This window comes from Apus apus, chromosome 1, assembly GCF_020740795.1.
Source record: "Apus apus isolate bApuApu2 chromosome 1, bApuApu2.pri.cur, whole genome shotgun sequence".
In the NCBI taxonomy this organism is placed as follows: domain Eukaryota; kingdom Metazoa; phylum Chordata; class Aves; order Apodiformes; family Apodidae; genus Apus; species Apus apus.
Genome location: NC_067282.1, coordinates 162,617,201 through 162,627,472, shown reverse-complemented (window position 1 = coordinate 162,627,472; position 10,272 = coordinate 162,617,201).

The following is a 10,272-nucleotide window of genomic DNA, read 5'->3' as shown; positions in this document are numbered from 1 at the left end:
GAATGCAAAAAAGTAGCTTAGGAAGGGCAAGTTGATGGCAGATGTTTTAATGATTTTGTTTTCAGTTTTATTTCTCAGGAATTTTCTCCATGCAACTGAATAATTTCTGAATTTTTACTTGTTTCTACTCCATTTAAAAAATGTAGCTTTACTCAAAACAAAAGCAGAACTCTCCCCAAACCAAACGAGGGCTGTGATTCCTCCCTCAGCTATTTGTGTCCTTGTCTTTCCTGGGTTTAGGTAAGCACAATTTTTCAGCTTTAACTCCTAAAAGGCAAGGAAGTTCGTTGTTAACTCCTGATGGTGAACAGAGTCCAAGACTGTGGCAGAAGGATCAAGAGTAACATCCATGCATACCTCATTTCAGATGTGTTTTACAAAGACTGAGGTGGAGGGGGTTATTAGAACTTCTTGTACTCACTGGGAGAAATGCAGCCTATTATTCATTAGACATTCAGAGGTAACAGAAACTTGCTGGTTTAATGGCTAAGCTGTTTCTGAGAAAGAAAATATATAGATGTTTCTCTGTTAAGCATGAAGTCTGGGCTGAATGTGGCCTCTTCTATTTCTGTAGAGTTGACCTTCTCATCCTAGAATTTGAATTTGTTTCTATAGCTGCTGAGGCAAGAAAATCTTTGGGAGCTGCTGTTAGTCAGCTGCCCTTAAGGCTAGTTTATAATTATTGAAGACAATTACAAGATATGTTAAATTATTATGTGATGTTATTTGAACAGGTTAAAACTCATTAGAAACCACATTAAAACTTTTTTCATTAATACCATGAAACAGTCCAGTACCTCATTTTTGTGTCATAGGCAAATTTCTCTGCTGTTACAAACACACCTTCTCATGTACTGTACTGCCATACAATCATGGCCAAGTGGATTAAGTACAAATTCAGAAACATTAGATTTATAATTCCTTTCATTGCCATTAACTTGTAGGCTAGGGAACAATCTCTTAGTAGCAATGGCCTGAATCTCTTTTGCTTCTCCACTCCCTGTTCAAACCTGCTTGTTCTTGCTGCCACATTGCTTGCTGTGCTTTGCCACCTGCAAAGGCTCTTGCATAATGTGCAACCATGGCTTGAGACTCTGCATGTGATCTTACAGAAGTCATTTACACTCCCTGAACAACAATTCAAAATCATCAAGATGTGCAGGGAAACTTTTGGTTTTCTGTGTGTTTACAATTTGCCTGCAAGGTTGGTCTTCATAGATGACTTATTGAGTGCTTAGCTGGGCTGGCCATCCAGCACAGCTCAATAAACTATCCTGTTGAGTTAGTTGCTGACTGATGACTTTTTTCACATTTAGAAGCTCTGTTTCATACAGTTTTCACAGATTTTTTTTTTTCATTTTGCATGAAGTAAAAGTTTGGAGATTAAACACTTTTATTTATTCTGTGAAACAGCATACATAGGTGCATTTGAATGTCAAAAGACAAAGTTTTGAGGTGTAAAACTTAAAAATCAATGTCTCAATTTCTTAAGTAATAAAATTAAAAACAAAACAAACAAACAAAAACAAAAACAAAAAATCCCTAACAAACAAACAAAAAACACAACAAAAAACCCAAAAATGGTCATGCCATGAGTTACAGTAAAGAACCTGATACTACAGAGCTAGGAAATAAAATTCTAATACACATTTGCTTTGGGAAATACTTGTCCTTACGTGCTACTTGGCACACTCAAGTAAAGGAGGGAAAAATTATGTAAGTTTATAGCACCCCATTAACTATACAAATCTTAGACCTGAGATTATAGAAATACTTAGATTCTAACAGTAAAATTTCAACAGCATTACAGTTCTTATGTCTCTTAGTGACATCCTGAGTGCTTGCTTTACCTTCCCCTTGGATGAGATAAGTAAGAAGCAAAAAAGAAGTGTTAGTGATTTCTGCCTCTACACTGACAGCGCTGAGCTGCAGGTTTCCATTTCCTTCATGAAACAGGAGGAGAACAAGAGGAAAACTGAAAATTGTTGGTGTGAGGGTCTTTCTGAGATCATGTATTTCTCTGGCTATGGAGAAAAAAAAAATAGTTTTAAGAACTAGGCAAAAAAGCCCAACAAACTTGAAAGATGGGTTCAGAGTTTTTCTGATTGGAGTATAATCTGTCCACTATTAATGGAATCATTCTCATAGGGTTAGATGATAAATAATAGAAAGTATTTCCCAGTTTGTCAGTGTTCACATGTCCAGAGGAGTTCTTGTGACTCAGGAGTTGCCTAGAAAAATTCTGTAAACCTAATTAGTTTTGATGATCTTAAAGATTTGTATTTTGGACAGCTTAGCTGACCCAGTTCTCCAGCCTTTGAGGTGAACTTGTCAAGAATATTCATAAAGTCTATGAAAGATAAGGTCAGAAGTCTGACTTAAACTATGAAAAGGCAAGAACTGAGATTTAACCTTGAAAGTCCCACTCCCTTGCCTTTATGGATGTCAGAATTCATAAAAACACTGAGTGATTATGTATCATTTGATATCTTGTAGAGTAACTCTTTTTGAATCATGAAATGCAAAAATGTGTCTTGTTGTATCGGGCTTGTTTTAGGGCTAATCCAGTAAGAAACCATTCTGGATTTTACCTCCCACAAGTAAGTTAGTGTAATATTCAAATGATCTCACCCACCAGAGTCCTCTGTCAGCACGGGGATATTGCAATCAATAATCTCTTTATTGCAAAAGTTATTTAAAAGGAACTTTTGCATTTCCAAGCAAAAGCAAATAGTTAAAAATATTAGAGATTCCAACCAGGAAATAAAATCAATCTCAAATTTTTCTCCACTGCAGTATCACTGACAGTACATACTTTAGAAGATTTTTTTTTTCTGTGCTTTCATAAACTTCTTGTTTTTCTCTGCCAGATACTAATGAAATGCCTACAGACATTTTCCCTAACAATACAGTACTATAATGCATTTAGTAAAAATACCTTGGTAATATAAACAGAAATGCTATCCAAACTTGTGTCTTTTTAGACTGGATTTACTACTGATGGTATAAGCTTTGTGCAAATCTGTGGATGAAGCTGTCTGGCCCTCGTCTGGATTTAACCGGCTTCAACAAAAGAGCTGAACACCTTTCTCACTGATAGAGGGCAGAAGCACTGGTTGTTGCTAATAGGAGCAGACATAGCCTGCTGATGGCTGGATTTTAAGCAGCTTCACTTGAATTTTATAAAGGACTTTATTGTGATTCTAGCATGTGAACCTTGACTTTGGAGAACCTGACTCAAGCAACTTTACTAGTAACAGTGGAACTATTATTTTTTACAGTAGTGCCCAGTTACTCCCAACAAAGACCACAAAACAAATATACAGAGTGAAAAAGCAGGACCTGTATCTGAACGGCATAAAATTTAAAACAAGCGAGTCAGACAGATGAAGAAAAAAAGTGTTCTTATTCTGTTTTACAGAGGGGGATTTGGAACAATAATAGATAAAAAGATCTTACTACAATCACCCAGTATGTGAATACCAGAGAAGAAAAACGAATCAAGAATTTCTGAGTCTGTGTCTGTTGTCCTAAGTACAGCACTCCAAACCCAATTTCAACATTTTATTTCTAAATCAAGATCCAGCTAAAGGTCATCTAAAATAACTGTTTTAGCTTAGACTTCTCCTTTCTATTTACATTTCAAATAATTTCTAATAATCCTCACAATAGTTTATGCTATCTATGCATAACCCATTCAGTATATTACATTATATATTGTATAGAAAATACAGTCTAAATGAGTTGTCATACCATTTTGTCATATCAACAAATATTCATCTATTGTTATGAAGGCAGCAAAGGGAATATTTATACCTTCAATTCTTTAGACATTCCTGTCTTCTCCAAAAGACCTGGACGAAGTGTTGTGTTTCAGGTTCTGTTCTTGCTCACACTGTTACTCATCTTGAGGAACACCACTAAGGTGGTAGAGTTAGACCCATGACAACTGGTGTGATGTAAAGAAGAACCTGACCTTTCTCTTCTTGAACAATTTGTCTGTGGCTTTTACAGCTATGCAGGATACAATAAAATGTGTGCAATGCACTTAAAATCAATATGTCTTTGAGGGGGAGGAAATTGAAAAGGCTATAAATAAATATGGAGAAATAGTCCAGCGGCCTTTTTCCTCTTCATGTTTGCAGAGCCAGGCCAGTGTTCTAAATGTGTTTGCTCTTAGATTTTTCATTAGTATTTATTATTTCTGCCAAACATAAAGCCTGTGTAGGAAAAAAAAAAATAATAAAAAATTACTGCTTGTAGGTTTTGAGCTGGTGCAAAGAATCAAGAATCACTAAGAAATCTGCGCTCTTTAGCAGTTACATGAGACAGCACTTTGGAAAGAGCACCAGTGACTCTGCTATTTGCTTTTAAAATACTGGACTACCTGTTATTTTTAGTTTAGTTTCTATAAAACATAGCTGCTTTCTATCATATGGATCAGATCTTTAGCTTGTGTGATTTTCCACAGATGATTGTACTTACTGGGGTTACATTGAGGATTTGAAAATTATTACTGTACACAGCTGTCTGTCAGAGGTAAAAAAACAACAACTTTGTTTCTAAGTAAAGGCCAATATTATTAGTATTTCAAGCTATTTACCTACAGTCATAATCTAGTATAATAAGTGTGGAGATCATGTCATGCAGAGTTACAGGGCAGCAGATTTAGGAAGTGTGCTAACAGTCAACTCTTCAGCAGTATTTCTTAGGAAAATGAGACCTGAGGAAAACGAGGCCAGAGACTGCACCACCCAGCCATTTGAGACATTGTTATATTCTTTATCCTACACTGCAGAAAAGGGGAAAGGTGGGAATTGTCCTATGTTCCCTACACTTGCCATGGGCATCATAAATATCTGAATTTAGCAGACGGTTCCTCCAAAGCTGTCATGCCCTTTGCCTACCTTGACAGGCTCTTTAAGTTTCCCTCACACTTTGTGATCTCTGGGCACACTGGAATGGAATTGAATTTAGGTATAATTACACGTTCTGTATGATAGTTCCAATATAGTGTATACAGGCAAAGAGGCGCGTGTTACCATTGATCTCTCTCAAAGCCTTCATTTTCATGGACAGTGAGATTAAGTGTATCCTCAGGAAGTTTGCTGATAGTGCCAAGCTGTGTGGTTGACACCCAAGAGGGAAGGGACACCATCCAGAGGGACTTGACAAGTTGGAGAGATGGGCCAGTGTCAACCTCATCAGGTTCAACAAGGCCAAGTACAGGGTCCTGCACCTGGGTTAGCACAATCCCAGGAACAAATACAGGCTGGGGGGAGAATGGCTGGAGAGCAGTCCTGGGGAGAAGGACTTGGGGGCGGCGGAAGGTGAGAAACGACATGAGCTGCCAGTGTGCACTGGAGGCCAGAGAGCCACTGTATCCTGGGCTGCATCAAAATAAGTGTGGCCAGCAGGGCCAGAGAGGTGATTCTGCCCCTCTACTCTGCTCTGGTGGGAGCCCACCTGGAGTACTGTGTAGAGTTCTGGGGCCCTCAACACAAGAAAGATATAGACCTGCTGCAGAGGGTCCAGAGAAGGGCCACTAAGATGATCAAAGGCCTGGAGCACTTCTGCTATGAAGACAGGCTGAGACAGTTGGGGCTGTTCAGCCTAGAGAAGAGAAGGCCCTGGGGGCACCTTATAGCAGCCTTCCAGCACTTGAAAGAGGCCTACAAGAAAGCTGGGGAGGGGCTTTTCATCAGAGAAGAGTGATAGGACAAGGGGTAATGGTTTTGCAGTGAGAGAAGGGAGATTTAGGTTAGATATTAGGAAGAAATTCTTCACTATAAGGGTGGTGAGGAACTGGAATGGGTTGCCCAGGGAGGTTGTTAATCCCCCATCCCTGGAGGTACGGTTCCCTGCTCATGGCAGGGGGTTGGAACTTGATGATCTTTAATGTCTCTTCCATCCTTAATGATTCTATGATTCTATAATTCTATGATTCATTTGCTAGATTTGAAATTACAGTTCATAGACATTAGGTGCCCTGTTGCATCTTGCAATGATGAATTGGGCTGTGCCTGCAAAACATTCAGATGCAGTTGGGAACCCAAAGTGTAACATGAATTTAATCCAGCTGCAGCTAGACCAAAAACCCAAGACACACAGTATTGCCAACTCCAGCCAAGGCAAGTGTCCATGCAATACAAGATTTTATTAATTAAAAAAAAATTAAAAAATAATAAACCAAAAAATCAGTCTGTGGCTTCCCTTTCTCCCAGTCTTTTTTATTAAGCCTGCATGTTTTACTGAAATCTTTTCAGACAGGAGGACTCCACATTAAAAAAGGAACTACTGGGCAAACTCAAGTGGAAAAGGAAAATCTACAGATCATGGAAGGAGGGGCTGGTCACTTGGGAGGAATATAGGTCTGTTGTCAGAGGATGTAGGGAGGCAATTAGGAAAGCTAAGGCCTCTTTGGAACTTAACCTTGCAAGTCAGGTTAAGGATAATAGAAAGGGCTTTTTCAAATACATAGCTAACAAATCTAACACTAGAGGCAATATTGGCCCTCTGATGAATGAGGTGGGAGCCCTGGTGACAGAGGATATAAAGAAGGCAGAGGTGCTGAACGCCTTCTTTGCCTCTGTCTTTACTGCAGGATTTCCCCATGAGCCCCAGATTCATATAGCCCCAGAAGAAGTCAAGATAGAGGAGGAGTTTGCCATGGTAGATGAGGATTGGGTTAGGGATCAGTTGAGTAATCTGGACATCCATAAATCGATGGGTCCGGATGGAATGCACCCAAGGGTGCTGAGGGAGCTGGCGGAGGTCATTGCTAGGCCACTCTCCATCATCTTTGGTAAGTCATGGGTAACAGGAGAGGTGCCTGAGGACTGGAGGATAGCAAATGTCACACCAGTCTACAAGAAGGGCAAGAAGGAGGACCTGGGTAACTATAGACCGGTCAGCCTCACCTCCATCCCTGGAAAGGTGATGGAACAACTTGTTCTTGGCACTATCTCCAGGCATATCAAGGATATGGGGGTCATCAGGAGCAGTCAGCATGGTTTTATCAAGGGTAAATCATGTTTGACTAACCTCATAGCCTTCTATGAGGAAATTACTAGGTGGATGGATGATGGTAGAGCGGTAGATGTGGTATACCTTGATTTCAGTAAAGCATTTGACACGGTCTCCCGCAGCATCCTTGTAGATAAGTTGATCAGGTATGGGTTTGGAGATCAGGCAGTGAGATGGATCAAGAACTGGTTGAAAGGAAGGAGTCAGAGAGTTGTAGTCAATGGGGCAGAATCTGGTTGGAGGTGTGTGACCAGTGGAGTCCCTCAGGGGTCGGTACTGGGACCTGTGTTGTTCAACATCTTCATCAACGACCTGGATGAGGGTATAGAATGTACCCTCAGCAAGTTTGCTGATGACACTAAGCTGGGAGGAGTGGCTGACACACCAGAATGCTGTGCTGCCATTCAGAGGGACTTAGACAGGCTGGAGAGTTGGGCGGGGAGAAACATGATGAAGTTCAACAAGGGCAAGTGTAGAGTTCTGCATTTGGGGAAGAAAAACACCATGCACCAGTACAGGTTGGGGGCTGACCTGCTGGAGAGCAGTGTAGGAGAAAGGGACCTGGGAATCCTGGTAGACAGGAGGATGACCATGAGCCAGCAATGTGCCCTTGTGGCCAAGAAGGCCAACGGCATCCTGGGCTGCATTAGAAAGGGTGTGGTTAGTAGGTCAAGAGAGGTTCTCCTCCCCCTCTATTCTGCCTTGGTGAGGCCACATCTGGAGTATTGTGTCCAGTTCTGGGCCCCTCAGTTCAAGAAGGACAGGGATCTGCTTGAGAGAGTCCAGCGCAGAGCTACAAAGATGATTAAGGGAGTAGAACATCTCCCTTATGAGGAGAGGCTGAGGGAGCTGGGTCTCTTTAGCTTGGAGAAAAGGAGACTGAGGGGTGACCTCATTAATGTTTACAAATATGTAAGGGGTGAGTGTCAGGGAGATGGAGTTAGGCTTTTCTCAGTGATGACCAGTGATAGGACAAGGGGTAATGGGTGGAAATTGGAGCATAGGAGGTTCAAGGTGAATATACGAAAAAATTTTTTTCCTGTGAGAGTGACAGAGCACTGGAACAGGCTGCCCAGGGAGGTTGTGGAGTCTCCTTCACTGGAGACATTCAAAACCCACCTGGATGCGTTCCTGTGTGATGTGCTCTAGGTGACCCTGCCCTAGCGGGGGGGGTTGGACTAGATGATCTTTCGAGGTCCCTTCCAACCCCTAGGATTCTATGATTCTATGATTCTATGATTAACTTTTAATGAAAGCCACTGTTCTCACAGGAGAATCTATAACCTTAAGAAATAAAGTATTATCTCGCATTTAACAAACCTTAAGAATTAGCACACTCAAAGACTATTAAAATCCTTCATTAAAATAAAGCCAAAGTGTAAAATGTATTTATATAAAAGACAACACTTGCTGTAAGCTAATTTTATAGTTACTTTCCAGTAGATCATTATTTTCAAACTGCCAATGCATGAGAACACTGATTTTTATTTGCATATAGTATTTTAAAAGACCATTTAAGGAGCCCCAAACCCTAGCAATTTGAAGAGAAAAAAAATTCTTTTCAAGGTATTGAAATGTTTTATCCACTTGATCCAGAATTAAACATTGATCTTTTGTCTTGAAAACTCTTTATTTAAGTCAGTATTAAATATATATATATATATTTACTTAAAAATAGTTCAGAGTGGCTAAAATTGAAATATAAATGTGTTTTATTTCCAAGGGAAAATACATGATGGGAATGTAGCTGAAAAGCTTTGTTTTACAAAATATTAATTATACAGATCATTCTAATCACCTTATTGTCATAAGGGATAAATTGCATATGTTCTGTGATCAAAGCCCTGTACAGGACTGTCTGCATGTGTGTTTAGCATAATTGAGGCTTAACTATGTTCTTCAAGGAAAGAAAGGTCACCTTTCATTTTGAAATATCATTAGATCACTGGGATCATATGTTAATGTCACTATATCTGTCAAAGCAAAAAGTATATTATTTACAGTACTCTTTTTGGAATTCTAAATATTTTTTTAAGAATGGAGAACAGGAGCTTGGTTAGTGATTATTCAAAGAGCTAGCAACTCTGACTCACTCTAGAAAGCCATTCACACCTTATTTTTTTTCTTCTACATTTTCATGGTAGGTGTTTCTTTTTTTTTTTTTTTTTTTTTTTGGTTGATGGATAATAGTGTCTTAACTGCTAGAATCCTTCTGTGGAAAAGCAGTTTCCCTTTTCCATTAAAAAGAACTTTTCATCCTAGACAAATTATCTCTTTGATCTGTCCTGTTATTTTGAGTTTGGATCCTCGAATTTCTGGAGTTCATACCTGAAATTATCCCATCTGTTCTAGCCCAAACCAATATTTAATGTATCTGAAACTGTTCCCCATGAAGTTTGCACGGGAGTAAATTTATCTATAATGTTACGGGAGCTTCACATTCAGAACATACACGTGACATTCGCAGGACAAATGACATTGATTAAATTAGCTTTGGATAAGTAGCAAACACAAGTGACAAATGTCCTGTGGCAACTGCAGAATCTGGTCCCTCAGGAGATGAGCAGTACAGTTATATAAGTAGTATATACAGTATATAAGTACAGCTTTTATAGCTTTACGGTATGTAAGTATAGCTTTTAGGCTACATGAAAGTCACTGTATAACCAGTCTGTAATCTTCTCTGTATTGATTTGTATAGGGAATATATGCAGTTACAGTTTTCCCCTGCACTTTCACACTAATAATCCCTTTAGGAACATCTCCCAGGTTTTGTGATATAATTTCTAAATTAGCTGCAATGGGTCCACTCATTACCCGTTGGGCTTTAATAAAGCTATTGTGAGTTGTTTCCCATGCCATTCCTTTGAAGCACACTGCCTCTGAACATCACCTTCTCTAACAGTGCACTGCTACATGGCTATAACTTTCAGATTAAGTATGTTTTTAAGTGTGGGCTATATTTAAGGTGTGTGTGTGTGTGTGTGTTATGGCATTCTGTAAGTCTTATTATTTTTCTATGGCCTGTATTATTCTTAAGCTCCCTGTGGCCTCTAGCGTCTACCTATGGGAATTACACAAACTGGCAAACAAATACTGGTTTGCATTTTCTTATCTTTAAACATTAAAAAAAAAAATTACTTTCCATCCTACAACTTTTGTCCTCTACTTATTCCTTTACATTAAATATTATATCAATAGTGATGTTTTTATACTTATGCTTTTTAAGCACCAGCAGCATGTGCA